A 27567-nucleotide genomic window follows, 5' to 3' on the forward strand; every position below is an offset into this window, starting at 1 on the left:
TACAGTACAAACCAGAGGACAAGCAGCAGCAGATGGCTGAGGACAGATGAATAGGTCCCTACCAGGAGACAGTGAGAGATAGTATCGGCCCGACATAAGAGGCGGTGGGCCTGAGTGACTCATTGAGCAAGTGAGTCATTCCTGAGGCAGCTGGAAGTGAATCATTCTTTAGGTGGCTATTGCCACTGTATGCAGCCTTACTGCAGCCATACAGAGGGAAAAGAGATATAACGCAGCCTTATTGAGGGAACCGGAAACAGTTCTCCAGTGCTGTGGTTTCAATGTGTCTTAACTAAACTTTGTGCAAGTTCTTACTACCATGGAAAGGCAGTCTTCCTTTCTCAACTGCTTATTTCTGCCTACGCGCTGCCTCTTTGTGCCGGTACAAGCACTTGCATGGCTATATAGTGGACTGCATCAGGTTTAATGCTAAGTACTTAGTTTTAATCATGGTTAATAGTTTTTAATTTGTGATCATCAGTTTCCCAAGCTAGTTCACATCTAGCTACATAAATGCTTGTGTTGGTGTAAGTAAGTGGTTGTGCTTGGGCATGCACAAGAAATTACACACAGGGAGTGCAGGACCACATGTTTCAGTAGCCACGATGGATTTTATCAGCTTGAAGTGCTTGTGACTACAGCTGAGTGTTTTTGGACTGTGCCCACCATTTACTTTTAAGACCAGTCCCCCATCCTTTTTTCTGGGTCCATAATACTAGTTCCTAGTCCTGTCTTCTGATGATTTAATTGAGTCTCAGTTAGGTACTAGATCCTACTTTCTGTTTGCAAGTGATCTGTGTGACATGGTCTCAGCCAGATGTGTCTTTTACTTGTCTTGAATCCTGCCTCTTATGGACTCTGACTTCCTGAACTTTGACTGTAGTGTGGTCTCACCACATGTCTCGGACCATGTGCACACAAACTCCAGCATTTCCTGGTCTGCCTGTGCTCATCTGCCCCCTTCAGCTAGTGCTTTCTCTGCCTTTCCCAATTCAGGACTTCAATGTCTTCTCACCTGCTACCAGGCACTAGTACGAGTGGGCCTAATCCACTAGCTGTGACTGTTGTCTCTGGGGTTTAAGGCACACCAATCACCCATAAGAGTGTTTCTAAGACACTTCAGAGGAGGACAAGATTCCAAAAGATGAAGTCAATTATTTTTTATTTTTAGGAAACTTCTCAGTGTGAAGGATAACCTACAAAGCAATGTGAGGTACTTGCTTCAGAGTTTAACAAGGGACAGTACAGCCCAGCATCACCAGCTGGCACGAGGAGGGAAGTGATCTCAGCACTAATACGAAACAGTGGAAGAATTTGAGTACAAAGACAAGTACTTTCCCTGATGTGATAGAAGATTAGCAGGGTGATGTAGTATATTTGAAGCCAGAGAATATGGGTATGAACACATAAAAAGAAATTTATATTAACGCTGAAGGCCTGCCTTCACAAGAGATTGGATCGCTGACAGATACGCATAAAACAGGTGGAGAAGGGAAAGGAAAGAAACACTGAAAGCTCTTTTTTGAACTTGACTGACAGCCAGACATGAACAAAGTATTGTCTGAAAGACAGGCTGAGATTTCAGGAAGGACAGAAGGAGATTGTTGTGGATTAGAGGGAGGTTCTGTGAGTCATCGTGGAAAGATGGTTGCTGAATTCATGTTTACAACTGTGATTACGCAGAGATAAAGGGCAGAACAGGAGCTGAAGGACTAGCAGGTTTGAAAGTGTCCATTCAAAGAGGTTACGCTAATTTATCTAGAGCAGTTTAAATGATTTAATAACGTTAATCAGACATTTGAATCTGGAGGAAGGAAGGCTTGGGAAGACAGGAAGGCTCAGATATCATCATATGATTGTGAGATGCAGGACCAAAAATTGTTTATGATCGGTTCCTTTGTAGTAATTTTCTGGCACAACAGGCTGTAACTGGCCAGGTACATTACCCTGTGCACAGGAGGAAATTCTATTTCGTAAAAAATTCCTGTAACTATATCAACTCTGTTTGCATTTCTTTATGTTAGGTGTGTAACCAAGCCCAAGTCAGAGTGGTTCAGGGTTCCTGCATGCCAAAACAATGTTTTGGGGCAGTCAGAAACGGGATGCAAGCCTGTATGGTGCCAAAGCTGCTCCCTATTTTCATTGCTAAACCAGCTGCAGCTCACAGAGCTTACAGAGTTAGCATGAAGCAATCTTTGCTCTTACCCACGTTCTTGAATAGGACAAGCTTGGTGTCAACAAATAATCAAGTCCAGAAAGAAAGATGAGGAAGTATGAATGTTTTATTGTATGGAAAGGACAATGATGAATTCTGTATTCTTACACAGTCTCTTTACACTTTCCCAGTAGCACAAAGGGGCTGTAGAGTTCTTGAAATGTCTCCCTAGGGAAAATTCCTTGTGTAGAGGTTTCCTCACTTTGAACAGCTATTTCGAGCTGCTGCAATGATCCATAGGGGGCTGTGGCAGCAAAGTAATTTAGGGCTGCCAACTTACATGAGAGGCATTGCCAACACAAATGAAGACTCAAAGATGGGATAAAGCTGCCCTTACCAGCCCTCCACCCAATGGGCAGCAAAGAATCGTGCTTGCTCTGTGTGGAGGAGAACATTCATTGCTAATATTTATGTAAAGGTTATGTTAGGCTAATTCTATGCAAACCTGGTATGTGACTGTGAGAAGCAAAAACTAGTGTGCTGTGAGGAAGAGCACTTTTGCTGTCTTGTTTTGATGGTTATTACAAGAACAGAAAAGCAAGTTGCTACAGAGCCAGTGTAGGCACAGAGAATGCACAACTTTCAAGGCATTTTTTCCCTTCTTTTAAAAACAAAAGCACTCATCTCTAATATTGCCAAGCTGGCTCTGCTCCTCCATTCCCATTCTGATTTGCTTGCCCCACTTCTCAGATTTCTGCTTACAGAGAGGACAGCAACCACAGCCAACTTCACAGTTCAGTGAGTCAAAACTCATGGAACAGAATTTCTCAGCAAATCTGGGCTATTATACATGATAGAAATTCTAAATTGTGTCATTGTAGTAACAAGCAGCAATGATCTTTTAGTAACTTGAGCTATTTTTAGCTGAGAAAACTGATTGCAAGCACCTCATGATTAGTTCCTACTGAATAAATTAATTTCTTGACTACAATGAGCAAATACCCTTCTAAATTGCATGAGGAAAGTAAATACAAAGAACTGTCCTCATGTGAAATCATTTTCAGGAGGCCATTATGGTTTCCTCTGCAGTCAGTTCAGATCTGACTGATAGTTGTAAGTATAGTACTGCCATGCAGTTAATCTCTTGAAAAATGACAACTGCTGACAAAAAAAAAAAAAAAGAAAAAAAAAAGGACATTTTGACAATTAAGTAAGTCTTGTAGAATTCTGTGTATGTTAAATCATAATAGTAGAAGTAGCATACATTTAATACTTGGACAGTGCTTATTATGTCTTATTAAAAACATGAAATTACTGAAGCTTCTTAAAGTTTAGCTTACATACCCAGCAGGAAATACTTGGCAAATAGAAATGTCACTCAGTTACATTTGGAAAAGGTGAATGACATAAAAAGGCTGTGAATTTCAGTTTTGGCCTAAATTGTAATTACTACTAGTTTATGTGTGTTCTACATACCTGGATGTCATGGTGATGGGCTATAAAACCACCACTGCTGGAATTAACCACCTTTTTTTTCAGTGATAGGTGTGAAATTTGCTCCTCTTCATCCACCTGGCAGTGGACCCATGAGCTCACAGTTCTTTTCAGGAACAGGGTAGAGAAGAGTTCTGCTCTAACTTTGTTCTGAACGATGCTTTTCCATACACTCCTGCCATTATCTAAATTGCCTTTGCTCCCATGATCAATCATTGTAGTCATTAAAAACTGAGGAAAAGTATTCATTTCAAATCAATAGCAAAGTGCAATTTATCTTTTGCCAAGATTATCTTCCATCTCTCTCTATTTCATATTCCATAACACTACAGTCCTTTCTTTATTGTCTTTTGTTTATGGGGATGAAGAATCTTTTTTATTGTTTGTTTTTCATATCTTTCTGGAAGTCTAACTCAGCTTGATTTTTGGCAATTCTCACTTTGTCCTTCCTTTTCTTGATCCCTCAGATAAAATTTCCTTTGTGCTTAATCCTCTTTGCCATTTTGTAAATGTTTTGCTTTTTGCTTGTGGTTATTTATTCAACTAGCTCTCTTCAGTAGAACTTTTTCTGCTTTCTTGAGACACAAAGTTCACCTAGTTTTATCCTCTTCACTTAAAATAATTCTATTATCCTCAGTTCCTTTGTTTATCAAAACTTGTCTTTTTGAAATTGAGAATACTGCTTACTTTTGGAGTAGAAGCTCTTACCATCTTTCCCCAAATCAATTTTGACCCAGTGAAATTGTGTTATAACTGTTGTAGCCCTCTGAATACAGTAGCTCACTGAATACAGTAATGAATGTAATTCACAATATAAGGATTACAACATAAATGTTTTCGTTTTATCTGTGAAGATTACTTTTAAATGCTTTTAGCTCAGTTGTAGTTACCTTTAGTTTCTGTTTGTACCTAATTTACTAAACATATGGTATTATTCAATCATATTCTAAACTAGTTACAGGTGACCTTCAAAGGGGGGCTGAAGAAAGACAATTGGGTAATCTTGCTTGTTTCTTATTGTTGTTTTTTTTCCAGTGTTCTAAAAACTTCTGTCAATTCCTGCATTTGGATAATTAAAAAGTACATGGAAACTGCTGCTTGAGATCTTTTGCAGTTGTGTTCCTGAAAATGAAGAGACTCACTTAAACTTCCCTTATTCTGCCCTATGGCATCGGCTGTATCTGTAGTTAAATATTGAGTGAACACAGAAGAGGTCTTTATTAAAGTTTCTGTGTCTCATTTCCTTCGTGTAGATCGTTGAGAGTTCACATCTCCCCATTATCTTCTGATAAGCAACTAAACCAAGAAAGGTGCAGTAGGCAAAACACATTATTTGCTTCAGAAAAAAATGCAAAGTTTTCTTATACTTTAAGGAAAAGCAAAAGCTCCATCTTTTTACATACCCAAACTAGACAGTATAAAAAAAAATAAATTGAAGGAACCTACCTGGGAAGGGTAGGATGTCAACCTCACAGAGGAGTTTTATTTACATGGTTAACAAAGATGCACCCCTTTTTTTATGACCCTATATACAAAGCTTATGATCAAAGCTAAAAGGATTCTCATGGACTCTCTCCCAAGAGTGCATAGGTATAGCCAATGTTCAGTTTGGAGTGATACTCATTTTATTTTCATTTAGTCTGTCGTGGAGGTAGGGCATGTTCATTCCTTATTGACATGATTGAAGAAAGCCAGGCTGTTTCCTCTGTATAATGGTCACTTCTGCAGAGACATCTGATTGTGACTGATTTATAATCAAGCTTCTGCAGGGAAAAATTAATCATATTTATCACAAAAATAATTAAAATATTTATATAGCTTGTAATTGCTTACATTGTTTCTAATTGCTCATTTATATAAAGAAGGGATTTACATTGGTTATATTATTATCGATTTTAATAAGCCTAAGCATAAAAAATCATCAGTTAGGTCTTAAACTAATGAGATTTGTTTAAAAATAATGAGATTTCAGACATTAATAAATTGGGATTTGACCTCTGGGCTATTTGTCAATGTGCACATAAGAAATTTAAAAAGCGCAAAACTGAAGCCAAAAGAAAACATGAGGCTATCACATGAATAGAAACACAAATCTTAAAATGAGACACTAAGCAATACTGATAAAAACAAAATGGCTCTTTATAGCGCTTTATGCACAGTGCTGGATTTCATCCATAGCAGGAAAAAGCTTTCTTGTAACAAAGAGGAGGAGATACCAGATTTAATGTGTAATTAGCTGGTTTACAATTGAAATAATTTATTCTACTCTACGTGACAGCATCATTTAAGTCTCTGTAGTAGCATTCCCTGTTGACAGTGCTACAGCTAAGCTGGTGTCAGCATTTCAAAAATAAAACCTTTAAACAAAGGTTGTGACTCATTTCTGAAAGTTGCTCTAGGATAAACTGTGACAGAGGGCATATTTTTGGATGATGCAAAAAGTAATGTAGCTATTTTGGAGATTGGAAGGCAAAGATTTTACACAGGGTTGTACATAAGTGGAACTGATCATAACATCCAACAAGGTCTGGCAAAAAATATTAGTTCTTCATGACTGCACTCCTTTTTTTTTTTGCTATGGATCGGTAGTCCTCAATTAAACCAGAGTGTACTTTGTGCCCTTACTTTTCATAAATATTTCTTCAGTAGTTTAATTCTACCACTCTCTCCATGTTTTCAAAATACTAAAATCTAAATTGCACAACTGTCTTTGATTGCAGCTTTGAAGTCATGGACCAGCTAGGCCAACTGTTGTCGAAGACACACATTGAACTTTTATTACTAACTGCAAGTGCAGAAGCGTTTTTGTCATTTGATCAACAGAGTATCTCATACTAGTGGTTTCATTCGGTGTGCAATTACAGAATACATGCTGCCTGGTTATGAAAAAAGGCACACATCTTAAGCAATACCATCAGGTTAACCATAATATTGTTTTGGGGTTTTTTAACTTAGTACTTGCAACATATAACTTCTCCCACCTACCTCTTTCTGGCCTATTTAATTCATATTTCAGCAAGGTGTTCAAGGCTTTTCTTGAAGAACTCTTTTGGTCTGGATACTCTATATCCAAACTTGCCTCCAACAAGGAAACGTGTTCCTTGTAGTAAGGGTGACATACATTGGCAATGGTAGGAGATAGTAGCAATTTTCTTGACTCATAGTCACCCAACATAGTTGGGGATACAAGAGGTTAATAACTTCAAATTAGTTCTTCAAATTGTAGAGCATGACATACAAACATTACTTTGGATTTCTTTTCTGTGCTTTAGAGCAAGAAGTTAACTCAGACTATCTCTTCAATCTCTAGTTTTTAAGGGAAATAGCAAGATTTAGACATGTAATTTAAGAATTTATTTATCTGTATCCAGGTCTTTTTATGTCAGGAAAATAATGTAATGCAGCATGCTAACACAATGTCATTTGACATGACTATTAGAGTGATAAAGTTTTACTGTTTTCTCAGTTTAATTTTTTAGTCTAGAATAGGATATATTTCAGTTTGAGAAGCTTTCCATATTTAATTTTACAGAGAAAACTAGAAAATATTCTTTATATAGAACCTCAGTAAGTTCTGTCCAGGTTTTGCCTACTTCCTCTGCTTAAGATTATCTGCTCCAGATCCTGCACCTTTCCCTCTTGGTGTATTCTTCTCAACTGTGTCTGTGTGCATTTGCTTTGTGGACAGTTTTAAGACGTTAATCGCTCTGTGGCAAAAAGATTCATGAAAAGGCTGATCAATATTTTCCTTTGGTCAAAGTTCTTTCTTGGCTTTCAGAAAATATGTATTTGAGCTCTTTGGAAGGTGTCATATGTTTCATTTTTGCTACGAAATGTCTGAAGCCATTACAGACACCACCAGAGAAATGAAACCCATTTAACTTTTACATATACAGTGCAGGTGTTGATAACTAAGATGTGTCAGCCAGGGCTTCCCTTGGTGGTCAATGTAGAAGAACAGGTAGGTTTAGGGCATGAATCACCCGACTTACTTTAGACAAGGATTCATTAAATTTTCTAGGTGCACCAAAGGATCTACTTGTTCTATTGGAAGAGTAAGCATAAGGGTGACAGTGAAACTCTATGGTCAGTCTGGGAAGAGCGAGCAGAGAAACTACTTGCCTGTGCAGCAACGCCAACAATTTTATTATGTAGTTTCAGGAACACTACGAACTATGTTATAATAAATCATAATATATGGAATAATTTATTCTATAAATATAATTTATTTATTTAAACTGCTAAGATTTTTGCATGAACGCTGCATGAAACAGCTGCATAAAAGCATGCCTTTGTTTCAGGGACTGAAAGATTGATGCATCCTTACTGGAGAGAAAATATTTGTAGGTTTCTTAAAGTATTTTTTTAAAGTGGCAACAAAGACCCCTGCTGAACTTTGATCTGAAAGCACTTTCTTCCATCTTTACAGCATTAGCACTGGAATTCATATTATCTAACTTTAGATGCCTGCAATACTGATGTCTGCATCTAGGCTGGTTCTCTAGACCTTGAGTCAAAGCACAGTTAACTGACAAACCCAAGGTTTAAAGATATGACTACACGAGAAAGTATGCTGTCAGCCTACAGCAGCTGACACTGCAACACCAGAGTACATTCACAGCAAGCTGCTCAGCCCGACACAACCCATCTTCACCAAGTGTGGTTGTACTGGTTGGAGCCAAGCCACACCAAAATGTGAGGAGGTCTCCCAGTGCTAACTTGCACTGCACTCCTCTGTGCAGAATTTATCCAGTGTCAAGATATTAGAATCAGTTTCCCACTGTTCTCCTTGCACTGTGTTCTCTAAAATACGGTTTGGGTTTTTTTTTTAAATAAAAGTCCATACTTCACGATTTCCTCTCTGCCATCAGCATGAGATCTGTAAAAGGTAATGTACTGTACATTTATGGTTTGCATATCTTTCACATATATGAAACTTAAGCAAGTCCTTCGAAAATGATGATTAATGATGGGACAAGAATGATGACATTTTGGAGAGGAGGAAAAAATAATGCTATGGAATAATGATTCTGGGCCTAAAAAAGCATATCAGAAGGTAAAATTGTGTGTTGCAGGTTCTGGGTAACTAGCAGTGGATGAAGAAATTCAGAGTGAAGAAAGCCACATAAATGAAATTGTATGCCGAAGAGGAAATGGCCCTGGCCTTCATTAAGAGACACCAGAGTGAGAGCCTCTCTGATGGCAGATAAGCAAATAGCATTCATACTGCAGAAGTTAGCAACACCAGCCTGCTTAGCAGATAGTGGGCAGTCAATTGGGCTGGAAAATCCACGCTGAAAACAGTTGTTGTGCAGGTCTGCAAGATCATCAAGCATCTCTTACTTTCTTGAGATTATGAATCAGGGTGGTGCCTGGGGAACAGAGGAACCTGAAGTGGGGGATGATGAGGTTGTGGTAGGGAAATAGGTTGGACGCATCCCGAGTCTGCATCCTCTGCATACAAATGTGCATATTTGTCCATGATGTAAACCTTGGCTGATCAAGGAAGATAGGCAGCACTTACAGGAAACACTGTTTTTTATTGAAGCATGGATAGTGAAACTTAGCCTGTGCTTTCCAAGTACAGAAACCAAACAGAAGAGATTGAACATTTTTTTTTTTCAGCAAATGCAAGGAGAATTTGGATGATTTACTTAAAAATTCACAAGTAACACATCCTATTAAGCCTATTCTGAGTGAAATAAGCATGCTGTAGTAACTGTTGCATACTTTTAGTGCAGGTTTTGTGAGGCCTGCTTTAAGCAACAGGGAAAGCATGGCAGTAGATTGGCAGGTTGTGTAGGCAAACATCCCGTGAGTTACTATGGCATTGTTTGGTTAAGGGAAACGTATCCCTGCAGAGTTGTGTTCTCAGGAGGGCTGCGTGCTCATAGTTTTCCCATTATTGACCTTAGAAACAATAATCAGTTTCAAATTAACTACATTCATTACTGAATTCTCCTCAGTTTGAGGTCGGAGTCCAGATGCTGAGGGAGGGTTTGGAAATATCCAAGAGTACAAGAACACGCTTTGGAAGTGAAGAGAACATACAGCACCGATGCAGGGTTCTTCTGGGGGGTCTGCCTCTTGCTGCCACACACATGGTGACAACCCACTCCTCTAGGAAAGGACCTGCAGAACAAAAGATCATCCAAACCAACATACTAATGTGGATGCACTCTCGATACAGCCAGAACATGCTCCTTGAGGTTGCCTCCCCCTCTCTCCCTGCCCCCAGGAGTTCATTGCTTCAGGCCCCACTCTCCTTGCAAGAACTGCCAGGGAGCCCAGTGCTGGAGCGGCAAGTGGCAGGAACCGCTTTGCCTGCAATAAGTCAGGAAGGGCAAATAAAGGGCAAGGCAGATCTGGCTGCCTGGAGTTAAAGACGAGGTGCATGGATACCTGGGACAGCTAGGAATGAGGAGGGAGCTGGGAGCCAGAACTGAGGGCCCTAAGGACAAGGGAGTTATACAAGGACATGAGTTCAAGCTTTAAATACCAGTGTTTTTACAGAAACTTTTGCTATTCAGTCAGCATTGTCATTACAAAACAAACTGCTTTTAACATTAGTATATGAGCACTCAGTGTAATGTACTCTGCAGTTTCCACTCAGGGAGAAAAGCTGAATTGGTACTATAGACAACTTCACAGGAAGTTAATTTTGTAATTTAAATATCCTTACTGAAAGCAAACAAATAAAAAATCCGTGATTTAGTACGTATGTGATCAGGTATTGATCAGCACTTTGTTGGATTGTTAATTAATGGCCTAAACCTCTTAATGTACTGCTAAAGCAACCGTGCCTTTTCCCAGCTAGCCGGTATGGTCTCCGGACAGGTAGTCAACATTTTGCTTGTTTCCCCGGCTGGGTGGTCAGGCTGGTAAGGAGGCATGGGGCAGACTGGGAACTACAGCTCTGCAGCCATGGACATCTGAGAAATTCCAAGGAGGAATTTGAGCCCTAGGGAAGGCTTGTTTCTTTTGCTCCACGACTCCTAAACTTGTTGTCTGAAGAGCTGATTGATAACAGATGCACCTATCTGCCTTTCTGTTTTTCTTGAAGCATATTGTTTTTATGCAACAGGATTTTTTCTGTGATCTCCCCAGGATATTTCGCCCTCCACTGTGTATGCTCCTGGTCAGCATTGTCTATGGAATAAAGAGGTTCTGGAAATGTATTAACCCATGTTTTTTCCCCTTAATCTGCATCAGTCCTTCAGCAATTACGGAGACTGTGTTTTTCTAGGAGCCTCTGTCAAAGGAGAGACTGTTAGATTTGCTGGGTAACAGGAAGGAGAAGGAATTTGGAAATTCCTGAGACAAACTTCTCTGCAGGAAGGTCTGTCTCCTTCCAGACAGCATGCTCTGGGAAAAGGCATGACTGTAGGGGTGCAAAATTGCTGGGGGTTGCCTATGAGTCCTATGAAGGGGGGAACTGATATCAGGGATCTTAAAAGTATGAGCACTGGAACAGTGTAGTCAGTACAGGAAGCAGTGGTTATGACCACTACAATGTCCCCAGCAGTGACAATGGCCCTGGTACACAAAGTTGCAGGTTCCCAACCATATGTACTGGGAAGATCCAAGGGCATATCTTCATGGAGTGAAGATAAAAGCATGGAAACCTAAGAAAATTATGCAGAGGGATCAAAAAGGATACAGGAGGATAAAAAAGCCCATTTTTCTATGGGTAAAATATATATTCTGAGGATATTGGAACGTTCCCCTTGTCTGAAAGCCAAAGAAAAGCAAGCTACCATTCAAAAGCTTGTTCCTTTGTTACGCTAAGCCACAAAAAAAAAGAAAAGGCTGTTCCTTTTAAGAGAAAAAAGTCAAGTTCAAGCACTGCCACAAAGGAAAAAGCATACCTTTTAAAGTAAAATGCGGTAGGACATCCTTGAGCTCCTGTCCCCTCTTCTTGCTGTACTCACCTTGACTCCCTGGGAGTCTGTCTCTAATCCCACCCCATCTCAAGGAACCCCCGGCCCTCCACACCAATGCCTGCTCTCTGCTTGCGCTTTGGAGGTGGGGGTTTTGTTCCATTTCAAGTGTGAGTTGTTTGGGGGAATTCTGTTATTCAGGCAACACAAAAGCTGAGTTTTTGCATCGGTTTGGTCGTGGAAATTTGGCTAACTATGACAAAGGTTAACCCTTTAATTGTGGTAGAGTATGCACCTTTTCATTACAGGTTCAAGAGAATAAATAAAGAGTGACTCAGTGCTATGGCATCACTGTGGAGGTCAACCAGCAGAGCGTACTCTCTGCAGTCTCCTCTCATATGCTTTTCCTGATGCTGTATTAATTAAAAGCAAATACATTTATGATCAATAGTCTGTCTGCAGGTCATAGAAAAATAAGTGGTAGGCCCTTCCAAGACCTGCTGTACCAGAGAAATGCGAGGTACAAAACATGCTTAAACAAGAACAGGGCCTTTGGCTTCTAGAATTACATCCAGCTTTAATAGAAACTGCAGCTATTAATGGGCTCTCACATAATACAACAGAGTTACTTAAGCAGGATTGTTTATTCCCACTCCTACCAAAAGCTCTGGTTGAGCCCAGTTCAGTTAGGTGCTAAATATGATTAACTGCAGTGGCTTTGGGTGGCTTAACATTGTATTTCCAACACCTGGTTTCTTACAGTGCTGCAATACATGAGGCAATCTGAAGATAATACAGGTATTGATTTTTTTAAATGACACGAGTGCATTTACTGGAAAACACCAGTATAAAAAAAGCAAGACCATGTATGATTATTATCAGCATGTAAGATAATGTAATCAACATAATACAAAAGCAGCATTCTTAGCATGAGACTAAAGCGGTTAATTTTGCCATGCAATTGCAACTGATAAGGGGACTATACAAAGGCTGAAACCATTCTGAAAACATGCCAGCACGCAGCTTAGGTGCTACATTGTTTCAAAAATCAATAGAGACAACAAATCCATTGTTCTCTGGATTTTATGCTAAATTTCTGGAAGGCACAACTGGCTCTCACACACCTTCAGCCTGTCAATTGAACCAGAGACTGTCTTCCTGTCAAACCCTACCTCCAATGGGACTGTTTGCAAGGAATGGCAAAGCTCGCGCACAAATTTGGCGTGCTGAGCATTGGGTTTCTGTAGCTCTTCTGGGGCAGGTTGCTCCCTGGACTGATTTAACACGGTATGTGAGACTTCATACAGATGGTTACCAGGTATTTCTGTCTGTCAGGGACACACCTTGGACCAGCTGCTGAACTATCCTGAATTTTCTACATAATTGCGGTAGCGGTAGCAGATGGGCATCTCACTGAGGTAACGTGGAGGTGCAGGGTCTGCAGTCCCTGCAGCACAGCCACAGGGGTGAGCTGCTTGAACGCAGGGCAGTGAGAAACACAGGTCAAATGCTCGGTGCCAGGAGTTGAGATCATCTGTTTTGAAAAACAGGGATATGCCACTCCCTTTTATTCTGTCAACAAGGGCGGTGGTGCAAGGTGGCCTCTACTATGCAAGAGAGTGCGGTGACAATGGGACCCACCGTAGCCTGCCCATCCACAGCACCAAATGGCCCAGTCGTTTTGAGCTGCTGAACACTACGGAGCCATGTTTTGTCAAACCCTTCCTGAGACAAGGTGTACGTCAAGTTTTTTTGTGTCTTGACTTTTAACAGGAAGCACTGTTTTTTTGCTTAAGGTGTAGTTCGTCTTCAGGGTCCTTCTCATGGGTTTCTGGTGCCTGAGCTGGGAAGATATGTACATTTTCCACCAAACTCTCTCTGTTATGCAAGGTTATTCTAATGGAAAAACAGGAAAGGGTAGCAGTAATCCCATTAACTCCAGCAGTATTAAATAATTATTATGGCTGTCAGTGTGCAGTCCCAGAATTTACCTCTGCTCTGGGATACCCTTACACAGTATACCATCATTATCAGGATATCAGCTCCTGCCACCTCTTTTTGGTACCTGTCAAAATGTTTTTATTCCAGTAAACTAAGCCTTGGCTAGAAAAAGTAGATAGATTCATGTCTTAATGTATGATCTTTCTTATGTCTCATCTAAATTTTTTTTAATGCTGCCTCTAAATTATTTAAATCAAAAAATTACGCTTCTTGCATGCATATGCTGGGCTTGCTAATTTTTATATTAGCAGGCTCTTTCTTTTTTTCATATTAATTACAGTATAGCTTTCAGAATGACTTAAGCTTCAAATCCTCTGACTAAGAAAGATATCTGAATTTGCTATTTTCATGCAGAAATTGCCCCACAGGATAAAATGATTGGATTTGTTATAAGATTACAAAGAAGGAACCTCCTACCAGGATCAGAGTGCTGTAAAATATTTGCATTCCTAAGGCATGTAGAGTGCCTAGGTGGAGCTTTTACCAAGTATTAAGCCAATACTGAAGTCTCTGATGCTGCTTTTGGCAAGACTGTCATTCAGTTCTTATTATGTTACGGGCTGACAAACACAGTATGGGATTATTTGCCTACCATGTGTCTGCAGGCACCGGCAAGGGCTCAAATCTGCATTACTTGCCTGCAAGTATTGGTTCTCCAGGTCAGTTGTGCATGTATGTATATAGCTTTACAACTCAGTTCAGTCAGCAGGATGGTAAGTTCTGAGGACTTCACGATTCAGTTGAACTGAAAAGAAAGAGCAGACACATACAACAATATGTAAACATGCAGAAAGCATGGTACTAAACTGCACCTGAAGGTTACAATTCAGGAAATAATTCATCGGTTATAAAACTGGTAACATGCAATGCTGCTATAAAGCACACCCACAAAATGAATATGCACATGGAAGAATCAAGGCAGGTAAGCACCTTTACCCATGTTACTGCAATCTTAACGATTAGAAAAATATAATAATTTTATATGTTATAAATTTATGCATTCAATATATATTTACATATAGTAATGACTTCTGGGTAGGTTTTTCAAGGAAGAAATTTTTTAGGTTAGGAGCATAATTTAGAAATATATTGTGTAACACATACAATGTTGGGACTGAAGGATTTTAATATCAGAAGTTATCTGTTTATTCTGCTGTTTCATTTGGTTTCAAGTTGTACCCTTTCGAATGCCACAGAAGGGCATTCAGGAGACCTGGCTACAGTTGGAGACTATTAGCACCCCTCTCATAGCACCGGAACAACATAAAGCACTTTACAGCCTGTCCCTCCCAGCTATGTTGCAGCTTCATTTGGCCCTGCTCAGTAGTTATTTTGGTGTTCCTTTTGCTGCATTAGGCTAATAAAGGCCTCCCAGAACTACTTAAAAATTGCATTATTTTACATTGCAGTATCGTTAGTTAAGATTAAATTAAAATTGTCTTGTGAGATGCCAGATAAAGAAAATATGTAGATAAAGATAAGAGAAGAGAACTCATCTTGTTTAATGCTTATATGTTGGCTCAGGATGCTACACAACTTCCTGCTGTGGATTACGATAAAGTAACTTCCTGTATTAAAGTTAAGTTTATAGGAATATCACATCAGTGAAAAAAAAACCCCACCTTTAGAATGCTATAAATATGTTTGTACAACAGGGTTACCAGGTTAGCAGTGTTGATTTACAAATCAAAATAGCAAGTCTAGTACACAAGGCTGTGTGCAGTCAAGGTTTTAGCATGGTTTAGATCTGTTTTACCGGTTTAGCCATCAGCCAGGCAGTGGACTGCCGTCTCCTTCCCTACATAGGTGGAACAGTTGAAGATACAGCATCTCGTTGCTTGTCACCATCCAGCAGCAGGTTACTGTTCCCACATGTGTTGTGCAGGTGCTCCTTTAGCTCATTCCCTTGGACACTTCACTGGAGGTTGTTCGTCAGCCTTGCTGGCACTGAGGGACCCATTTGGGGGCAGGTGGCAGAACTGTGAGTGGAAAAACAAAAGGGCCTTTGCAAAAGGTCAGTGACCATTTGCAGACTTAATCTGTGATTATGGTCTAAATGCATAGTAATTTAGATATAACAAACAGATAATAGTTTTAAGTCAATATAAGAGAAACTGCACAGAAAATTTGAACTTCTTTAGTTAATATCACTTGAATTAAGACCATATAGCTTCTATATGTAGGAAAGAGCTCCTGAAGAGGATTTTATGGGATCTGGCCTGCTGAAAGCTCTGCAGTGGTCATGGCACAGCACTTTGATGTGCTTTTTATACATGAGCTAGGAAATCAAATTTCTTATATTCTGGGGCTTTCCTCCATCTTTTATCTTTAATTTCAATATTGTTTCTCATAAAGATGTGCAGAACTTCTCTACTGTCTCCTTTCTCTGTGAAAATGTATCACCTGCTGTGCTGCCTGACCAATACAAGCTATAGTCACTGCATATTGTTTGCTCATCAATATTTACGAAGTTTACTCCTTTATTTTCAGTTAATCCAGAATTGGCATAACCACTGGATTGCTTTCAGGCGTTAAGTTCTTCTTAAACATCTTTTTGACACTAGATGGCTTTTTGTACCATTTCAGTGACCTGACATACTTTCAATGTGAAATCTGAATTATTGACAGACAGAAATAAATTCATTTGTAATGCCACTGAGTTCAGCTCATGCCTTTGTCTTCCTTCCATTGAAGTCATATCAAGGTGAATTTGATGTTTGACTTCTCCACACCACCCCACTCCCCACCCCCAACTTTTAATGTGCTCTAGGAGGGATAAAGATGACATGCAATATCAATATTTAAGTGATATCAAGGAAAAGAGATTACACACAAAAGAAAGCATGCAATTTTAGAACGGGTATCATATTACCTGTACTATGTCAAAACCAGTTCTTTTTGTATCTGAATTTAAGTCAGATACAGTCTAGAATGTTGTAAATGTGAAAAAAGAATGCACTTAATAAAGGCAGAAAATACACTCATACATACACAGCATATGATTCTCATCTGTGGATGTTCAAGTAGAAGATCTTTAATATGCAGGAAGTCCTAAAGGTAGTGAAAATCTTTCATTCAGTAGGGTTGTATAGTATGGACCTATGAATACTTTTTTCTTTTTTTCTTTTTTTTTTTTTTTAATATACAAATCACCACCACCACCACCACCCCCCCCCAGGTTCTGATAATGAATTACAATTTTGTATATTTGGGAAATGAGGCCTAACCACAGGAGCAAAGACATTTAATATAGAGTCATGTTCCAGCTCCTGACATGTGATCCCAGTGTCTACTAATTTCTGTATTAATCCTAATAGATCAAAACAACTGTAGTTTTTCTGCTGTGATGCCACTAAGTGGCTTTGGAGATTTCCCTTGAATGTTGTAAATGGTAAGGAAAATCCTGAGATCGGTATTTTGCATATTGTCCAGATGTTCCTTTCTCAAACCTTATTTATAAACTCCTGGGAATTGTATCTATTATATTGTCAAAGGGAATTTCTCTGTGATTGTAAGCCTCAGGAAACAGGGCTTAGGTGATGTGCTCTTTGCCTACCCATCTTGCCAGACTCTCTCCTATAACTGTTGAACCCATAATTTCATTTCAGTTACATGTGATGCAGAAATAGAAAACTTCAGACTATGAGATTCCTCCAAGTTTCATAAAACATAACAGCTTAGTAAAGGAAAGACTACTTCCTTCAAATTGTTACCATGACCGAAAGGCTGCTGCCTGAACTCAAAGTTTATTCATCGTGTTTAGTTTGCTGGCAGCCAGCACACGCCTAACTCAAAAGCAGCCACATCCCCTTGGTTCTCACCCAGCTGGTAGCTGGGAGGCAGGAGGAGGGAGCTGTGGACACTGGGGGAAGGGAAGATTGATGACGGGCAAGGAGCCTGAGCTGTGGACACTGGGAAGGAGGAAGAATGGGATGCGGATCCAAAAAAGCCAGGGCTTCACTTCTGCCACTCCTTAACTGCACAACTTGATCTCTGCCTGGGAATGACTTCAATCAAAAGCAACACATCATAATTAGGCAGACCGAAGTGAGCTCAGCACCTAAAATGGATTCTTAGTCTTATCAGCACAAAGTCACCATTTAAACAAATTTTCTTTATTTTGGTTTATCTTCTTTTCTGGAAGCATCCACTTCACTACATACAGTGTTCAGGGTTTCACTACTGATAACAGTTTGGTAATCTGCTGCTAGTCTACTGCTATTTTTTTGTTACCATTGATATCACAATTATTTCTATTTCAAGCATGCTTACTTCTACAAGCATGCTAAAGTTACAGCTCCTTGTGTTTCATCTTATACCAAATAATCCATTGCAAGTGATGGACTCAATAGGTTATATGAAGCAAGTTTTGTTTACACTAGCAACTATCACTTTGCAATAGTAAAGTAATAACAATAAATAATGGCTAATACTCAGTGTCCAAAGTTACCAATTAGATTTGAGATAGTCCTATTAAGGATGTCTAAATATTACTGTTCCTACTTCACTGACACAAGAACTGAAACACCTATGATGTAGTTTTTCTAATGGTAACAATGAAGTTTAGAACAGACTCCGGGGTAAACATGGTTCCATTAAATTCCTATTGGAGCTCCATTTGATTTAGAGTGAATTTCACTCCCTAAAATTTAAGTCTCCTTACTCTGAGATAAAAAACAAAAAAAACACCTCTCCATGTTTTTTGCCTTCAGACAGTCCTGAAAAGCTCAGGCACCCATAGAATCCAAATTCCTGCAGTTCCTCAGAAGTCACAGGGTTAGTGGAGGAGCCTGCTTTGCCATAGGTTTACCCAATAGTAGGAAAACTTCATTCAGAGGAAGATTGTGGTTTGGCAGTCATGATATCAGACTGTGGCTATGCAGAACAGTTTCAGTCTGAGGAAGATGAGAGATGCAAGCTCAAATTCATGCGACAAACAAAACATGAGGGCAAACTATAAAATGACATTATAGGCTGTTGGTAAGCATTCTGCTGGAGGGTAGAGCTGGGTTCAAGGTGACAAGATAATTCTGGCTTCGGGAGCTTCAGTTTGTTTGTTTTTACTGACAGCTGGACATACAGAATGTGCAGGAACTGTATTTGCACTCCCTGCTATTTGTCATATGCTGTAGCCCTTGCAGAAGCCACACACAAGCTTAATGGAGTTTAAGAGCTATAGGTTGCCTATGCCTGCATTAGAGAAGCAGCAGCACATTTTATTTGGTTGGTTCACGCTGCAGGAACTGCTATTAGTTTGTTAAACTTTCTGAGATCCATAACTGCCTTCTTGCTGACAACAGTAGATGGGAAAGAGAAAACAAACTGTGACTTCTTCCACCCAGTCCTAACAATAGGCATCTGGTAGTTCCCACACAGGGAGTAAAAGACGAGAGCCATGGCAAAACAAGTAGCCCAGTAAGATGCATCCCAACTCCTTCTCATTCTTTCCTCAGAGTTTTCCTATGGGTTGGTGGGCTGACCCTTGCCAGCAGCTGAACGCTCACCCAGCTGCTCACTTACTCCACCCAGAAGTGGGATGGGGGAGAGAACTGAAAGGGCAAAAGGGAGAAAAACGCATGGGTCAAGATAAAGAGTTTCATAAGTCAAGGAAAGAAAAAAAAAAGGGGGGGAAGAAAAAGAAACAAGTGATGGAAAGGCACTCACTCACCACCTCCTGCAAGAAGACTGATGCCCAGCCAGTCTGCAAGCCACAGCAACTTTGCAAAAACTCCCCCCTGCCCCAAATTTTATCACTGAGCATGATGTTATACAGCATGCAGTATCTCTTTGGTCAGCTTGTGTCAGCCTGCTTGCTGCAGAGGCAGAGTGAGAAACAGAGGCAGCCTTGGTGCTATGCAAGCGCTGCTCAGCAACAGCTAAACCACTGGTGTGTTATCAACACTGTTTTGGTCACAAATTTAAAACACAACACAATATGGCCTGTTCTGAAGAAAATGAACCCCAACTAGACACAATATACTATCAGAGGCTACAGAACACTTTATCCTTCAAAGAAACATTAACATGGCAGTTGAAAGTACTTCAGCTTAGGTGCACTGATTTAATACTTTTGATTGCCTTAATTTTGCTGAATGTCTGTGTGTAAAATTGGAGTGAGGGTAAGACAGAAGCTAGTGATAAGAAGTCTTACTCATCAGCAAGGACATTGACGTTCTGTAGTAAGAGCAGTAATTGTCTATGGATGCACCACCCCCATAGTTCCCTTGCATCAACTCTTGTTTCTGCATCTTCTGTGAGGCCAAAGTCACAGTCACCTTCTTGATACTTCGTCCAGCCAGAAGCTCTGTAGAGGTCTGACAGTAAAATTTTTGAGGTCTGGTGGCAAGGGTTTGAAAAGTGTTTTTTTACAACAGTCAGTGTTCTGTGTCTTCTACATATGGTATTAACAGTAGGTGTTAGTCTCAGATTATTCTCTTTTCTGAATTGCACTGTCAAGATCATAGCCTGAAGTATAAAAAAATTTTGGTCAGTCCTTTTTTTCAGGCTGACTGAAATTTGACTGACTGCAAACTGTTTACTGGTTGATGGACGTAGCTAGTAAAGCTAACTGATAGTTTCAGTACTATTTTAATCTGAAAGATTTCCTAAAGATGGGGAAATATTCTGCCTTGCATTACAGATAGAAAATCTGGTCCCCAAAGAAATAAAACCTTGCAGGACAATGGAACTCGTGGCTCCTGCTTGCATTCGACCATCTGGCTTTCCTTTAAAATTCAGAGTTGCTCAACTTCAGTGTTGTGAGCCAGCAGCTGATCCTGTCATTTCCTATTTGGCTGTAAATACAGTTCGGGAATCTAGATAATTTAGGATTTTGCCACTGAGGCATGGATGGAGTTAGGAAATAATAAAATTAGGGTGGAAATAAGAAAAGCAGAACTTCAGTAACATATCGAGGCTCTCAGTGTAGGAGTTCTTAGGTTTTCCTGAATCTAATTCCACTGTAGTTTCACAAAGCTCAAAAACTTTCACAGGTAGGAGGGATCCAGCTCTCGGTTAACTCATTTATTTTGTTAGCACATCTCCTCAGATTCTAACAAATTGTGTTCTAGAGAATTCCCGAGCTGGAATTTTCCTCTGGACCATAGTACACAATGGCCACAAATGACACAGTATTAATTAAATATGCCTTTTGGCTCAATCTATTTTATTAACATCACTCTCCCAATCATTTATTTTCCCAGCTAACAAACCCAAATGTATTTAGTCTCTCCTTATAGCATCACAAGAACGGCTGTAGTAGATGAGACCAGAGGCCCATCTAGCACACAATGAAAGAGTATATGAAAAGGGCAAGCAGATAGCAATAACCCCTTCTGTACGCCAGCTTCCAGTAACCTGAGTCCTGCAGACTTGCTAAAACAGAGGCAGCATTTTGTATTTAAAAGCTGCTAATGTATTCGTATCCCATGATTTTGCCATTTCATATTTCTGAGTTTTAGTTATCCAGGGTTGCATGTTACTGTAATCCTACTATATGGATTTTGAGATGGGGTTACTAGAACTGAAAGCAATACGCAAGTAGTGCATCACAGTTATATGCAGTACTAAAAATGTTTTTATACTATGTTCTGTTTTCTTACCCTTTCCCTAAAAAAGTTTACCTTTCTTGTACTACTAGCTACTTCTGAGCACTGAATCTTTGTTCAGAAAACTGCTCCACACTGACTTCAAGACTTGTCCTGACTGGTACTAGCTTTTAGAGTTCACTGTGATGTCTGTATATTTCTACCACTATTGGCATTACAGTGCACTTTGGAATACTGCTTTTCAATTACCACTACTCACACAGTGTCATGGAAGCCTCTTGCAGTACTTTTCAATCAGCTTTAGATCTTAATTACTAGATACGTTCCTCAAATGTTGTCATATCACCATTCATTCCTTTTCCCAGTTCACTTATGAATTGTGAAAGCTCAGCTTTAAGCACAAACTCTCCTTAAGTAAGAACCCTTCTGTCATGAAAATTCATGGTTTACTTCTGTCTTTTGGGTTCTGTCTTTCAGTGGGTTAGTCCATGAAATGAGGCTCATTCTTATGTCATGTAGAATAAGAGAGTCATAGAAAAATAGGGCTGGAAAGAAAACCAAGAAATCTAATTTTTAGCCACTCTCCTCATCATGTTAACGTTACCTTAACTACAAAATTTCTGACCGAGGTTTACCTAACCTTTTCTTAGAAATATCCAATGACTTTAATTTTAGCCTAACAATCACACATTACCTCCAAACAATTTCATTATATAACTGTCTTTGTTACTCAGAGGTTTTCTTATATATAAATTTTGCTTGGTACAGCTGAAGTTTGTTATATCTCCTATCCAAAGATGACTTATTAAAGCCCTTTTAAACATTTGCTGTTGAAAACACTTGTAATAGGGCATCACAATCTATTTGGCTAGGAGGAACACCAAAGTATGTAGTTATATATATCTAATAAATTACATATGTTCTATAGACTTGTCATGAAATACTGTTCTATAGCCATAGGTTTTCTTCAGGATGGATTCCACCAGTACAGTGGTATAAAACCTATTATATCCAATGGAAAAAGTTGAAAACATAACAGTAGAACTTGATACGGTTCAGGTTATCTGTTTAGTCTGTTTCTACTGTGGGAATGGATTTAACTTCAGAAAGCTATCAGCCAGTGCAGGTTTGCTGTATTCTCTTTTATATGCTTCAAAGATAATTAAAGCAACGTCTTTCCTTTTTCATTACATGCCACTGTCTTTCCCATTTCATGGATAAAGATCAGTGGATTCTACAGGGAAGTTTTCAATATATTTAGATTCTGAAAACTTTAATGACTGGCAAGGAAATAGAGTAGGTGGAATATGGTGGTGCTGGACTGAGGATGCCAACAATGCAGGTAGACTGAAACCATGTATACTGACAAACCCAAGGAAACTCAGTTACACTGAATGTGCAGCTCCAAAATATGAAATTTTGGGCTGCTATATTCAGAATTAAGAGTTTATGCTTTCTCCATAATGGGCAACTTCTACGTTTTTAGGATTCATGGCTTTCCCTAAATCTCTGCCTTGGGGTTATTGGCTGGCCCTCTAAACCAGCTGTCATGCTGATACTCAAATGTGATACACAATGACATTAGTTAATTGTATCCTCTGGCTTTTTGGTTTTTTTTTTATGACAAACTGAAGCAAGCCTGCTATACTGCGTGCTGTACCCCAAATGAAATAAGCACACGCATCTTGCTTCACAATTCACAGGGAACAAGTGGATATGCTAAGAAAGATATAAATGTGGTTACACTAGTTGGCCAGAGATAAGGTTGAGTCATAGTTGTGCAATGATGAACTGTGGCACACTGTGCACTGCAGAATTATTTCACTTTTCCTTTGCTGTCTCCCACTGTTTTTTAGTTGCTGAACATTGAATTCCCTTGCTTCTGTCAGGTAACTGTTCAATCTTGCCCATCTGTAAGGAGAAGGTAAGGAACAGCTTTCATGATTTTGTGAGGGTTTTCTATTTCTCAGGAAAAAAACATGGTGAAAAGCAGTACAGCCTATTTTGAGACCAGGTTTTTGGATTACACTCAAGAAAAGAAGCACAAGGTTTCTATTTTAGTACTATGGGGATTATAGTACTATAAAAATGAATTAAAAAACACCCAGAGCTAGCCAAACAATTATACCATGAGACCAGAAGTCAGGACTCCCATCTTCCATTCCAAGCATGCTCTCTAGATTTACTGTAAAATTTTGATAGAGCCTCTTAGTTATGTACTTTATTTTCTAAACCTATAAAATAATGTTAATAGTTCTATTATAGGTGTTTAGAAGTTAATTGACATAAAAGATTCCCAAAGTCGGAGTTTTACTGGGAATGATAATGTATGAACTTACAGCTAGTTGAAGACTTTCTAATCTATATTTATTAGAAATCCTCTGACATGCTGTCCTACTTTCATTAGGCTCTTCACACTCTCACACTAACATGTCCAAAATTTGCAAGTGTATTTCTACATTTTTTGGAATAGAACTGTTAGTTTATCTCTGCTTCTGTAGAGATGATAATACAGTTCATGTGAGACCTCTGTTCATTCTGAACTTTCTCTGCTCTTACTCTTCAGACTTCTGAGATGCATCCTTGCACTCTTTAAGTGAAACAACATCAGCTTAAATGTGACTGACAAGTAAACATTGTTTGTATATGTTTGTTAATGCCCCGCTCAAGATCTACAGGAAAAATGCTGTCTTGATCCCTGAGAATCCAAAATTTCCCTTTGGATTAACAAGTAAAAGCTTACAAAGACAGTAAGTTAAGAAAAGGTGCAACTACTTCCAGATGTGGCCTAGAAAAATTAAAAATAAACACCACATATTTTTTGGTCTCACTAATACACAAAGAGAGAGCTGTAAGAGATTGCCTACGACAGAAAATGCAACTTTCCAAGCCAGGGAATGAAGTTAAGAAAAGCTGGAAAGAAAATAAACCAGTGTATTTTATGCACAAGGCAATCTGCAAAGGAGAAGAATAGTCTGTATGTGTCACTTCCTTGATGGTGAAGTGTTAAAAGACCAAATTCTTCCTTTTTATGTTAGAAATTAATGTCTTACTTGTCTTGGATAATTGCTTAGGGAACTGGTAAGAATACTCAGTTCCTCAACTTTCAGTCTTTCTTGACACACCTTTCCAACAGTCTGGGCACTTATTTAACCACGTGACTTGAGATTTGGAGGAAATGGTGATTTTAACAAGCAACAACCTGGCATCTTCAGTTAGGCTGGCAGGCTGAAAAAAATAATGCTTGCAATCTGCAAGCCTGCCATTTTCTATTTTCTTTGGTGGGGCTACTCAGACCTTCTGCATCAGCAAAATTAGAGAATGATAAGGCATTACATATTAAAAAAGTTAGTCATCTCTCTTCTGACTAGAAAGGAATAATGCCATGAATAAAAACCTTTCAAAAATGTTAATGTTATTAAATCCATACTACTAGTATCACAACCATTCTACTAACATGCAAGAGCAATGGAAATGTCACAGTACTGTTCTGCCTCTTGGCCTGTTTGCCAGCTCAAAGACTCATCTCTGCTCTGCAATGGCCTCCTGCCGCTGTTCCTCCTTGGGGAACCACCTGCAGAGATGTTCTCCAGCAGGCCTGACAGCATGCCCACATAAACCATTGTCTCCACCTTTATGAACTTGAAGTGGAATTCTGCCATGTGCTCCAATCTCAAGAAGAAACAACCATGCCCATTTCCATCTTTTAACCATGAATCAGTAAAACTTTTGCATCAAATGAGAAGGTAGCTTCATTCTTAACCAGCCTCTGAGCTGGCCTACACTTGGAGCTGCCTAGTTGAATCTGTGCTTTTAATGGCTTTTAAATGGCCAACATAACGATTCAGAAACTAGCAGCAAGGCTGTGTCACCAGAGAAGGAACAAGGGTGCAGATCACGTTCTGCATTTTCCATAACCAGCTTTGTACTAGTCCAGCTTCTACCGGAGGGGCTCGTGAGGGGAATGAGAAGAGCACAGTTTGTTTAGTCCAGCAAAATAAAAGCTGTGTAGGGGTGAGATTGCTGTCTATAAATACTTTTGGCAGTGGATACACACAGGGGAGCAGGAAGGGCTACTTCAGGACAGTATTTGCATGGGAAGAAAAGATGGATATGGACTGGTCACAGGGAAATGTAGGTTTGAAATTTTAAAAAGTCTGCCAGCTGCTTAGAGAGGTTTCTCTCAGACAGCCTCCCAGTAAGCTGCAGCAAGGGCCAAAACATTTCCTAGCAAAGCATGAACAGTTTATGGAAGAAAGGATAAAATGGCTGCTCGCAACACTAGGGAGCTGGGTACAGTAGAAGGGAATTAAGCTGCCTTGGCTTACAAATGCCAACCTAGCCAGGCTTCTGTAATAGGGAATGCCATTAACCCTCTCACCAGCGCTGTGGACATACAATGAATTATAGTAAAAGACAGTCTTGTCATTACATGGTAGAATAAAAACTGTAGAAAACAAAAGCTTTGGTAATGAAAATGAGCAGTAACAGCTTTTTTTTTTTTTTTTTTTTTTTTTTTTTTTTCTCCCCGAAGAAAGCAACGGGAACTACTTGTAGCATTTATTGTTACCAACAGCAAGATAATCCTTATTCCTAGTGTCTTTAAGACTGAATGAATGTATCTGGGTGGCATTATCTCCTACAGCTACAGGCTTCCCTTCTAAGTCTGTGTCCCTTTCTTTCAGCGTTGGCTTTGATTACTAGGTGACCAAAGATGTGAACACTTTGCAACATTTAAACAGCTCTAATTTTAGCAAATGTCTTTAATGTTGACACTGAAAGATCAATGGTCCCCTCTCTCCTGTGTTTAGGAAATTTGCCAGCTCATGATTGGTTCAGAAAGATCTGTATCTGCAACTGCAGAGAAAAGCACTTACAGTTCTCTGGAAAATATTACTTTGGTAAAGGAGTGATGAAGTTTTCTGAGAATTTCGCTTGCTAGCTACCTGGCACAAGAGAAATTCTGAATCATCTATTGCCTTCTGGAAGAAATAATCACTTCAGAATGGTTATGCTCCTTCTGCCGTTGCTTCAGAAGCAAACTTCTGGTTAGGACCTCATAACTTAGCTATGTGCTAATCATATATAGCCCCATACCTTATAGTGCAGTTGACCCTTCACTTTGTCAGCAGTGGCAGCTTCACATCAGCTGATCTGCCCCTCCCATCCAGTGTGTTAGGTTGTGCAAAAACCTTCCATTTTGGTAACTAATGCTGGCTGGGCAGGTGATGAACCGAGATGGTTTCTGTACATGGACATCCTCCATTTTTACACTTCCCTTCTCTAATTTCACTCTGTTTCATTCACTTGCTACTGACTGTTATAAACTAAGCTTCAATATGCAAGGTGGAGTTTATTATCTGCTTGTATGACAGGATATATATATATATATATATATATATGGTTAGCTCTGCTTGGTGCTTCCATAATGCAAGTATGCTTATGGAGAATGTTTCTCACAAAATCGCCGAATGAGATATAGACATCATCTTAAAAGGCCTAAATACTTCTGTGATCTCAAAATACGTAGCATGAAACCTGAACGTGCAAGTAGCACCACTTTTGTCTAAAATCTCTGTGCTTGGGGCTGAAGGGGATTTGCTTTGCTACGATACCATATCAGAAAGCCTCATGGGTTCGTATCTGAATGCAAAGGCTGCAACCTCCCCAGCGGTTCCCACTCCGAACAAGCGGTTTATTCTGCAGCGCCCGGCCACGTCGAGCCACCTGCTGCGGATCCGCGCTCCCCACGCGGGTCGCCCCCCCCCAGCTTCCCACGCCTCCGCCCCTTCCCCGCCCGGCCCAGCGGCCGCGGCCCCGCCGGCCCGGCACACCCGCGGCCCAGAGGCGGCCGAGGCCTCCGCGCTGCTGCCGAGCCCTTCGCGCTGGGCGGGCCCGGGCCCCAGCGCCGCCGGCACGGGACGCGACCCAACGGCCGCTCCTGCGCGCCGCTTGTCACCGGGCCGAGCGAACCGCCGCTCCCGGAACCGCGCTCCCGCTCTTCAGGAGAGCAGCGGCTCCTCTGCAACACCGTAACCCCACCGCGCTCCGGCCGCTGCCTCGAAACAGTCCCCGGGCCCTGCCCCCGCCCCTGTCGGCGTCGGGCGGGGCTGCTGCGACGTCCCCCCCCGCGGCCGCCCGGAGACCGCCGGCGGCGACTCACGGCCGAGCCACCGGGGGGGCGGGGCGAGGCCGGCCAATCAGAGGGCAGAATCCAGCAGGGAGGCGGGGTCGGGCCTTGAGTGGCAGCTCGCGAGATAAACAAGTTGCCGCACTATTCGGCACCCTGCCGTCCGGTGCGCGCTATGAGGCGCGGCGGGCGCCCGCTCTCCCTTCCCACCGCGAGCGGCGCCGAGCCCGGCCGCGCTGGCCGCTCCCGTCTCCGCCCGCAATGTGAAGAGTCAGCAAGTTCCCAGCGGCGGCTGAAACGCTCGGTGTCTCCGGGGAGCGGAGTGCGCCGACGCCGCCTGGCTGGGGCGGCCCGGGGCAC

The 27567-nt window shown here is 40.6% G+C and overlaps 1 long non-coding RNA gene across 6 annotated transcripts in view; it reads right to left on the bottom strand.

Moving 5' to 3' along the window:
* Positions 1-216: 216 nt before the first annotated feature.
* LOC308064190 overlaps positions 217-27567 on the bottom strand; it is a 41637-nt gene continuing 14286 nt past the window's right edge. The window contains exons 1-5 of one of the 6 annotated variants that reach the window (XR_013928276.1): positions 19682-27553; positions 16522-16581; positions 15287-15509; positions 14169-14275; positions 217-9781 (exon numbers count right to left, since the gene is read on the bottom strand). This is a non-coding gene — a long non-coding RNA (uncharacterized lncRNA). Of the gene's footprint in view, positions 9782-14168; positions 14276-15286; positions 15510-16521; positions 27554-27567 lie in introns of those variants that run through there. The other 5 variants (XR_013928277.1, XR_013928278.1, XR_013928275.1 and 2 more) reach the window with 5 other exon arrangements.

Source organism: Falco punctatus (assembly GCF_963210335.1).
Source record: "Falco punctatus genome assembly, chromosome: 5".
Lineage (NCBI taxonomy): Eukaryota > Metazoa > Chordata > Aves > Falconiformes > Falconidae > Falco > Falco punctatus.